At 41.5% G+C, this 10,822-nt stretch overlaps 1 long non-coding RNA gene across 1 annotated transcript in view; it reads left to right on the forward strand.

The window, feature by feature from the left end:
• LOC104871289 overlaps positions 1–10,374 on the forward strand; it is a 12,191-nt gene extending 1,817 nt beyond the window's left edge. Inside the window, exons 2-3 of the long non-coding RNA XR_782802.1 lie at positions 8,367–8,485; positions 9,607–10,374. This is a non-coding gene — a long non-coding RNA (uncharacterized LOC104871289). The remainder of the gene's footprint in view (positions 1–8,366; positions 8,486–9,606) is intronic.
• Positions 10,375–10,822: the final 448 nt, after the last annotated feature.

The raw sequence follows: 10,822 nt of genomic DNA on the forward strand, positions 1-10,822 counted from the left end.
TTTTTTTTTTAAATTTTTTTTTTTTTTTTTTTTTTTTTTTTTTGGTTTTTGGTACTGAGGATCGAACTTAGGACCTCTTCTTTGTTTTTCTTTAATTTCTGTAAGTGTAACATGGGTCCTATAGTACAAAACAAGTAACATGTTACAGACAATTGTCAAAGAGATAGATTCATCTTAAACCTTGTTAACCATCAAAGTAGTTTTGACTGGAACTATTTGATAGTCATTAATTGGTGTACTTTGGATAGAAAGTGCTTACCTGTGTCTCCCCTGCTAATGTGAGCCCAAGGGTGATGAGGGTATCCAAGAATTCTTAAGGTAGTGAAGTTATCTTTGAAAAGGAAAGCAGAACAAAAATTCCTTTTGACAGAGACAAGCTGAAATAACTTCTCAGCAGCATACTGGGATGATAGGAAATGTTCAAGGAAGTCCTTCAAGGAAAATAACTCCAGATAGAAAAGTGAATCTCTGCAAAAGCATGAGAAGCAAAGAAAGAAATGAGAAGCAAAGAAAGCATGAGAAAGCAAAGAAACATCAGCTGCATGGGTCTAGGTCAGATGTTTCTTCTTGATATGTGAGAACCTTCAGAAGATAACCGCCCACTTTGGAGGGACCGTAGCTGCCCGGGGTCCCTTCACAGAGGGGGCACCACATTGCATCTGCCTGGACTCCTGTCATGTGGGCCTTTCCACTTCCTCCTCGTGTGTCAGTTTGCTGGTACCATAGATGAGGTACTGCGCCCCCACTCGCCCTTCACTTCACAGTAAGAATCAGCCCGGAATCCGGCGCTTCACTTCACTAAATGTACTGAAAAATTTACAAGGCAGAGCAGTCAAGAACCTTAAAATAACTGTAAATTTCTAGATTTGCCACCTCATCTCTGGGACAGTTTAGTGTTCTCAGAAGTAGTATTTAGCACGCACCTGGGGGTAAGGAGTTAGACAATAGCTTTTAAGCTTGAACATCTGTGTGAGAACAAATAAAGAATTCTTCAGCACCTGAGGCCCAGTCTGACCCACTGTGAACAGCTTGGGGTCAGCCAGCATCCAAGGCCTAGGGGAAGAGACACTTGCCAGGAGGTCTGGAAGGCTGAGGTCCTGGATTGGTCCATGCGGTGTCTTAGAGCGCAATTCTTCACTTGCTGTCAGCCTGGGCTGCTCGGGTTCTGTCTCTGTGGAAAGGTCTCCGCAATTTGCAGAGCTCCTCTTCCTTTCCCTTCTTCTGCCTGTCACCTTCTCTGCTTCTGAGATAAGAACCACTCAGCAGCACTAGTACTTAGGAAAGACCTGCATCATGTGGCTGTAATCAAACTGCATGCTTTCGGATGACCTACTTATGTCTTACATTTCTAAATGCTTTTCTACATGGAAGAAAAGTGTATATAAAAGTAATACCACCAATTTAAGGTGAAAATTGTACAAATATGTTTGCAGCATATGTAACTAAAACTGTAGGACTTCAATAGCACAAAGACTAGGAGGAAGAAATGGAGGATTAATGTTCACTATAGTAAGTAGGAAATATAATAATATAATAATATAATAAAAATAGGTCATGATAAGTAAAATTCCTATGCTAGAAATGCTACAGCTACCACTAAGGAATGGTACAGCAAAGCAGAGCTAAAGTACAATTATAAAATGACTCGGTTAATCCAAATGCATTCAGTTAGATAGAACAAACACTAATAAAGAACAAATGGGACAGATGGAAATCAAAAGCAAGATTTCAATCACATATTGATGTGATCACATGAAATTCAGACTGCCTAAATGTGTACGTTAAATGGCAGAGAAGCCCAGATGAATTACAGAGCAAGGCCCAACTATATACTACAAATATAAAGACAAAAATATGCTGAACATAAAGCAATGGGCAAACAGGTACTACATAACATGAATAGAAATTCAGCCTGAGTGATTTAATCAATATCAGGCATTCTGGAGTAGATTTCAGTGCAAAGAATATCATCACAAAATTAAGAGGTTATTTAATAGCAACAGAAGGGTCAGTTCTCCAAGACAACGTAGCCATACTCATGATAACTCCTGAGAAGAAACCCTCAAAATATTTGGGGCAAAAATTAGTAGAAGTGCAAGAAAATGTAATATCCACAGTTGTAGTCAGACAGGATAAAATCATAAGAATATAATGATAATATAGACGGAATGGAACATTATCAACCAACTTCACCTAATTTACACTTATGGATCACTGCACAACAACAGCATACACAGTATCCTCAAATGCACGCTGAGCATTATCAAGATAAAGCTTATTCTCAGCCATAAAGCATATTTCAATAAAATTTTAAGTAATTCAAATTATACAAAGTATATGCTATAACCACTTACTTAATGGAATTAAATAAAGAAATCCATAATAAAAGATAATGGAAAATCTTCAGATACATTGCACACTTCTAAATAATCCACGAGTCGAAGAAGAAATTAAAAGGAAAATTTGGAAATATATTAAGATGAACAAAAAATGGTGATATAGTGTGCTATAAATTGTGTGACATAGCAAAAATATATAGAAGGCAAACTATAGCTCTAAAGTTTTACATAAAGTTCTCTAATCAATGCCATGAGCTTCTACCTTAAGAATCTAGGGGGGAGAAAGCAAGTTAAGTCCCGAAAGAAAAGAAGTAATAAAAATCAAAATGAAAAATCAACAAAGTAGAGAAAATCAATAAAACTAAAAACTGTTTTTTGAGATTTATATAATGTATAAACCTCTGCCCAGGCAGATCAAGAAATAAGAAAGAAGATACTATAAATTCTACAGATCTTAATAATACTAAAAAGATAATAAGGCAATATTGTGAACAAATTTATACCAGTAAATTGGACAACCTACAAGAACTGGACCAATTCCATGCAAGACACAGACTATGGAAGCACATTCAAACAGAAGTAGATAAGCTAGATAACTCTGTATTCACTAGGGGAATGAGTTTATAGCCAAAACAAAGCTCTCTCACAAAGAAAAGTCCAGACCCAGGTGGTTTTATTGTAACTTGTACTCATTACTTAATGGATAAAGATCCTATACAAGCCTCTTCCAGAACATGGAAAAGAAACTGACCCCTTTCTGTGAGTCCACCATTATTCTGATACCAAAAGCAGGCAGAAATAAGTCTCTCAAGACAGGAACACAACTCGATAGCCAGCCCTCATGAACATGGTTATTAAAGTTTAAAAATTAATAAGTCAAGTTCAAGAATATATAAAAATAAAATACAGTATAATCAGAAAAATAGTGATACATTTTTAGCAGTAGAAAATCCATGTAGTTCACTAACAGTATTTAAGAAAAACTGTGTGATAATATGAATATATACAGAAAAAGTATCACATAAAATTTAACATGCAATCCTGATAAAACTGTCAGCAAACCAGGACTAGAAGGAAAACTCCTCAGTCTGGTGAAGGGCATTTTGGAAAAACTGACAGCTGACCTTGCCCTTACTGCACCGCATGGTCCAGGAGGGCACATTAGCATCACCAGGAGTGGGCCAGAAACAGCCTCACGCCTAGTGGAGCCTGGATCCGGAGGCCCAGCCGGAGCCTCGGAGGTGCGGATGCACAGGAAACTGAGAAGCAGCATGGTGAACCTGATTCGGGATGGGTACTAATTCTCAATCCCTTCCCTAAGTCACTGCACGCTGAGAGAACACTTGATTGTGTTCGAACTTGAACCTTCTCTTCCTAGATGTAAAATGGAGATATAAGTGTATGTCTGAAGGTTGCTGTAAGAAATGTTAACCAGTATAAAATGTTTAGCGTGGTTATGTGCTGCTGCTGCTGCTGTTTTTCAGCAGATTGTTAAAATCCTTAGTGGATTCACACTATAAAAGTGGATTTGTAGAAACTGAGAACTAAAATAACATCTAGTTTATTTCTTCATCTTATTGATAATGAAACTAAATTCTGGAAAAGTCAAGTAGCTTCTCCCAGGTTGGAAAGAGCTCTCTGACATGCTCCCTGCCACGCTATACAGGTTGGCTTATTTAATTCCATGCTAACAAAAGGAATCTTTAAGAAGGCCAAAATGGCCACTGGTCTATGCTTTCTGTGCACATCAGCTGAAATATTCTGTTTTTGGGCTGGGAGCAGCGATAGGTAGCAGACAGCTTGCTAAACCTGTGGGGCCCTGGCTTTGATTCCCAGCATCACACATACAAAATCAATTATTCTGAAACTATATAAAATGTTTTCAGAAATGTTTATCAAAAATATGAACAAATAGCTTTTGCCTTAGAGACAGAAGGTAGAGTGCTTTATTTTTCCCTATCAGTACAGAATATAGAAAGAACAAAAGTTATAATCTCAGGAAAAATGTCTGCCCGAGATACTGTCTAATATTTTTCATTTTCTACCAGAAGTTATGTATCAGTTAGTGATATCTTTAAACACGGCAAATAAACGTATAGTTAAGTTGGAGAAGGTGGTGAATATTGTGCATTCAGCATACAGATGCTAGACTAGCCGAACCAGACGCTAGCCATGTACTTGGCAGGTAAATTGATGAGAACATTAAAGTGTTTAGTTGTTCAACTTTGATTAGCACCTTTAACTCTTCACTGTTGTATTACACAGTTACCAAACTGCTTCGCGAAGCTGTATAAAGCTCGGAAAATGAGCCTGCTATTGTTCCCACTCTTGCTAAGACCAGCACTCAGGGAGGCTGAGACTGGAGGATTGCAGCAGATTGGAGCACAGCCTGGGCAACTTAGTGGCTCATTCAGACCTTTCTCCAACAAGGAAAATAAAAAAGGCAGGGATGTAGCTCCATGTGAGGGCCCCGGGTTGTTGAATTCCCAGTATCACAAACACATATAAAAGAAAAAGAAAGCTGTAAAACGATTAGCAAATGATTCAGAAAACCATTCGGTAAAAAAGAAAGAAGAAAGAGAGAAAACTGGTGGTGATTCTGAGAAGAAACTGCTCTGCTTTTCAGAGTGGCCCTTGTGGAGGCTGAGTGTTCGATGAACAAAGTCTAAGCCCCCGTGGATCAGTTTCCTGCCCACGAAACGAGGTAACTGGAAGCGAGGCATGGGAGAATTAACGGACGCATATGCAGAGACCTGTGCTGTGAGCAGAAGCAAATAATTGTTTGTGGAAAACAGAAGTATTTTCGCACCGGTGTGCTGAAGGATTGGCCTTTTCTCAAAGGAACGCAATCCGAATAACTGGTGTTCAAGTATTCACAAGCTCCAGCCTTTGATGACTTCATTTAAAAAAAGAAAACAATCCGATCACTGCTGTGAAGCGCAAAAGCGAATATCTTTGTATCTCAAGGGAGCTAACGAGAAAATTGGACATAATTTTATTGCATGCCAAGGAAGCCTAAACCCAGATCAAAGATGCAAGTAAGAGTGCCCTGTGGTCTAGAAGTCAAAGAAAACACCTGTGTTATAGACTGTTGGTAGAGCAGAGAGAAGTTTTGTTGCAATATGATGGGTTTGTTTGTTTTTTGAGAGAGGGTCTGGCTTTATAGTTCAGGTTGGCCCTGAACTCACTATGTAGCCCAGGCTAGCCTCAAACTCATGGAGGTCCTCCTGCCTCTGCCTCCTGAATGTTGGTGAGTTACAGGTGTGTGCCACCACACCTGGCACAGGATGATGTTTTAATAAGAATTGGGCATCCAACCTTTCTAGTTCCCTTTGTAAACAAAGGAGTCAAGCATGTGGTCTGTGCCTGCAGCTTGTGACTTCATTTTTGGAAAACTGTTCTAAATCCTAGTAAGCAAGTTCTACCTTGAGGAGGGACACCAGATACCACCATTCATACTCTCAGGGGCTCTTCGTGAAGCACTGGGACCATGGAAACAGCAGAGGAAGCGGTTAGTGAGGGAGAGGCCTGGCGTGTTTCAGAGGCTCAGAGGGGTCGGGCGTGAACTCGATGTGGCTGGGTGTTTCCCTCAAAGACTCCCTCAGTGCACACCCGTCACTCTTCTCCTCCTGCTTCTCTCTCAAAACTTTGAAATTTTCTTGAGAAACTAGAGAGTTTAAAGAACTGAAGAGGGACCAGCTGGGCTCAGACTATCATGCAAGACTCTCTTATTTGGAATATTCTCTTTAATGGAACTAAAAAGAAAATTGGGACAATAATGTGAAAAATGGAATTGATTCTTACCGCCATGGAGAGCTCTAAGAGACTGACTGAAGGTATTCTGAGCTGTCAATTTACAGGGTATGGTTATGCTCAAGAAGTATTTTAAAATAAATGGTACCAAGGGGGCCAGGGATTTAGCTCAGTGGTTCCGCTCCCTGCCTCAAACACACAAGATCCCAAGTTCGATCCCTATTACCAAATAAATACATAAATACTGAGGATAGTAAGTATACAAATATGGGGGAAGTGAAGTGTAGGATATTGAAAGGAGAGGAGGGAACAAATGCAAGCAGTCAAATATTTTCAGGCACAAAGAAAGGTTTGTGCTGCATGGAATTTAACTGCAACTACGTCAGTGGTATATGTACAACTGGATGGGGCTTCCTGTTTGATTCTTTTCATTGTATTGGATGAATTAGCAAAATTTCCCTAGAAACCACTGGAAACAGCAGTAAGTGATTTGGGATGTGGTCTCCCTCGGCCCTGCCCCTCTTGCCTGTATGATGTGCGCAGGTTGGCGGAGGCGGCTTCCAGATATGGGAGGAACTGCTTTACTTCAAAGCCATCAAAGGAGCATGAGAGGGACACGGCTTAAGGGACTATGGCTGGTGACACGTTCCCATCAAAAGATGTGGATGTAAAGAAGCCAGGTACAAGAGTGCCGGTGTTCCGAAAAAAACAGGCCTTTTGTTCTCCAATTAGCCAATTTTGAGATATTTTCATAACAAATGGCTCCATTTTTCTTCTACTAAAATATTAATGCCATTGATAACAGCACTAATATTTCTTGTCTTATGAGGAGGTGAATTATTTATTTAATTCTGATTATGCTCCTTTGAAGGTTTTAAAACACTTCATCCATGTTTCAAATCTCCAAATGTTTTCTAGCAAATGATAGGATTACTTTGAATTTCCATTTAGTATTTTCCTTGTTTTTTTTTTTTTGTACTGGGGATCGAACTCAGGACTTTGTGCTTACAAGGCAGGCACCGGAACCACTGAGCTAAGTCCCCAGCCCTCCACTTAGTATTTTCTACAGACAAAAAAAGTCAAAGCTAAACAGTTTTCTCCCATGCACACAGTCACAGACATATCCGTCCAACCTTCCTGCTGTTCTCTGCATAGACTTGATACATATGATTTTGTCCACAGCAGGGAGAGCTGCCTACTTAGAGCAGTCCCTTTTGTTACAGAGCAAAAATAAATCTGTCCAACTTCTTTCTGCAAAGTTGAAAATAAATCTGTCAGGTTAAAGAAAGGGGACTGCCTCCTGCAGCTGTCTCATCCTTTTCCCATTGTTGTCCCTAGAATGTGTCTGGGCTCCCTGCGAATGGCAGATGCCCCTGTACTTCTCTATGCTGATTGACCCTCCTGTGAGCCAGCCCGAGGGTCACGTCTGCCCAGAGCAAAACCTCTCTCCCATGCAGAGGGGCCAGGAGAAGTAAACGAAACTTCCCTGTGGCTCCTGTGTGTGTAAAAACACAGCTCTTGCCCACAAACAAGCCTTTTAATTTCTTGTCTGTGGGTATAAAACCATCTCTTCTTGTTGGAGTTGGTGTGTGGCTCATGTTAACAGATAACAGCCACACCCTCCTACACCTACTCCTTCTGAGAAGCCTAGAATTCCTGTAATACAGGCGAGAGTAACAGCTAGATTGTCTTAAGCCATCGAGAGTAAATGTATGTGGCCAAAACCCACTCCTCCCCATGCCTTGTCCCAAGGAGTGGCTCTCATATGGGCCCAGGTAGAGAGCTGTCCAACAGCTGTGTCATGGTGGCTCAGAAGTCACTGAGGCGGGACACAGAAGGATGGTCATAGGGGCGTGCAGGTGGGCACTGTTCCTGAATTTTGAAATCAAGGTGAGGAACTTGAAAGCTCCATGGAAAGAGCTGTCCCCTGTGCCTCTAGAACAAGGACATCTTCCTCTCAGGAGTGTGGCTTATTTGAGGGATGGCTGTGTTATTTAATAGCCCAATGGGGGCATTACTGGAATGAAATAGGGGGCCACTGATAGTTACTTTGGGTAACAGAAATAATCAGGACTATCTAAGGCAAAACAGGATGTGGTCTTGCCCTACTGAGTTAAAAGTAAGTCAACTCACATAGCAGTCCTTCCATCCTTCCATCCGTCCATCTGTCCATCCACCTGCAGATCATTTTCTACTGTTTACAAAAGCCTCACATCTGTTTTCATTCTTCTGTTCCTTAGTAAATCAAGTCTACTTTTGATGTTCCTTCCCCAGTGAGGCGGAGTGGGCTGCGTCCTGGACACATTTAAGGCTTGCTTTTGAGACTGTCAAAGCTGGAGAAGAGAGATCAGCTTCTCCTGAGGACTGCATACAGAGCACAGCACAGTTCTGAGGTACAGCTGCTCTGTTAACTTAGGAAGTTGCTTTTATCTCTGTTGAGAACTGAAAGAGAAGACACAAAAAGGCAAAAATTCCCTCCATTTTTTAGCTGTTTAGCAACCTTTGGGGCCAGATGAGGATTAATTATGTGGGTGTTGTGGATGCAGGAATGGAGTGCAGTTCTGCTTGATTCAGTGTGAATAAAACAAAACGCTCCTCCAAGCCCGGGCTGGTCATCCAGGCTGCATGCTGATGTGGTAAAGCACATGCTGGTGCAGTCTACCAAGGCAGATTTGTTCCGGGAACAGTGCTCAAGGACTCGGTGGGGCAAGTTATGTGTGAGTATGAAAGATAACCTCAGAGAATTACATTCTGACCCAGAAGGGCTTTAGAGGTCTTCTGTCCAACCCTCACATTTTATGGAAGAGGAAACTGAAACCTGGAAACGTGAAGAGATTTGCCGACAGTAGCAGAGCCTAGACCCGTCTTCCCGGCTCCTTTTCTGGGGCCTCTGAAATGGCTCGAATCTGCTGTTGAGCGCAAGCACACGCTCCGTATCATCATGGGTCACACTCGGGCAGTGGTCTCCTTCACATGTGAGGTGGTTCAGTGTCGGCACGCTGCTTATCTCTGTGTGAAGTTTCATTTCTGCTAATTATCAAGGGAAACTTGGGGAAACCACTCCTCATGTGGTTTTTCTTTCTGGCTAAGCTAGATGGGGTTCTTTCAATGACCCCTTCAGCCTAGATGCCCAGCGAGTCAACATTTCTGCTGCCATTCCATGACGTGGGGGTCCTTGGGACAATTCTCATGTACATGTGCTCCCTCAATGACTTGCATAGCAGAGCCCATGGGGCTGTAGGGAGGTAGCTGAGGACCAGGTTAAAAATTTGTGGGTTTTAAAGTCATATTATTAGTTTTGCTCTTGCTTCTCTTCTCTATTTGCCTACCATTAGCTCTCCTTTCTCACTCATCCTTTTTTATATTTCTCTTTCCTTTCAATTTAATATAAAATTTATCACCATGGCATTTATTCTCATATAACATAAAAGCAATGCAAATATCAAAGTAATAAGAAAGGAAGGAAGAAAATACTCATGAATTTAATAAGCCCACTTTTTCTCTCCATAATCAGCCACATATTTGTAGGAAAAGCCACAGATGCCTCATGTGGAATAAGAACTTGCCTGTGATCAGCAGGAAGGCATTTTCTCCCAGCAGGCTGAAAATCAAAACTGACAGCAAAGTTTGACAGAACCTCAAGGACTCGAATGCTCTGCAGAGACCAAGTTCAGATTTGACCAGCACAACAGAGCGGTGAAGGAAGGCAAGAGTGGCGCGAGCGTGTGTGGGCCTTGCTGGACTTTACCCTTTGGGGGCTGTCAGGTTATCCTGGGAGAACAGAACAAAACACTTCTTCATACTTCAGCTCTGGACCAAAATGAACAATGTGCTCTGTGGTATTGATCGACTATTTCAACACAGCTCACAAAAGAACAGAGAAGAGCAAAGGGAAAATGCAGCGGAAGTGATCTGAAAAGAATGACAGATGTCTGTATTTCCTCGTTAGGCTGTGTCGATCGTTCACCACCGAGCCTCCACCAGAAATCTGTGAGCCTGCAGCGGCGCTCAGGGCTGCTATGTCTCACACGAGCACAAACACTGAGCAGCAATTCTCTTGACACAGTGCGAGCGTCTTCAGTATCGTCTCTCCAGCTTCTCAGCGTTCAGGGTTGGCAGGGGGACACGAAGAAACTCCTGTTTAGTCTCAGTGGATACCAAAAGATCTGGTTCTCAGAGAAAAGCAGATTTTGCTAACTGGAGTTCCCCAGAGGAACAGCATCTCATGCTTGTCTCTCCTACTTTTGAATGTATAGATTTCCAATAATTGTAAGACCATAATTTCCCCTCCTTTTTAATTATAAGAGATAAAGAATATGGTAATAAAAAGCCCTTTATTCTTTCACAGGAAAGAAATGGGTAGCATAAATTTGGTTGCGTGGAAAATACTGTTCTCTATATGCACATAAGCTCTGTATTTTTATTAACTCAGCCCTTTAAAAGGAAAGAGTCACCATTGTGTCCATCAGACCAGAACATATGAAACTTAAGCAGAAACTACTCTCAAAGGAGAGCGGCTCTAGAGTCAGCTCTGGAGTCATCGATGAATTTGTGTACAATGCACAAATCTCACCTGCAGAAGTCGGCTGTGGACAGTGAGGGCGAAGAACATCCATGAACTGGACCACAACAAAATTAGAACCTGTGCATCAGGGACAAAATCCATACCATGAAAGGCAACCTAGAGAATGGGGGAAAATGTGTGCAAATCATCTATCTGATGAGAGATT

The sequence above is a fragment of the Fukomys damarensis genome, unplaced genomic scaffold, assembly GCF_012274545.1.
Source record: "Fukomys damarensis isolate Sample0158 unplaced genomic scaffold, DMR_v1.0_HiC HiC_scaffold_3, whole genome shotgun sequence".
Classification (NCBI taxonomy): Eukaryota; Metazoa; Chordata; class Mammalia; order Rodentia; family Bathyergidae; genus Fukomys; species Fukomys damarensis.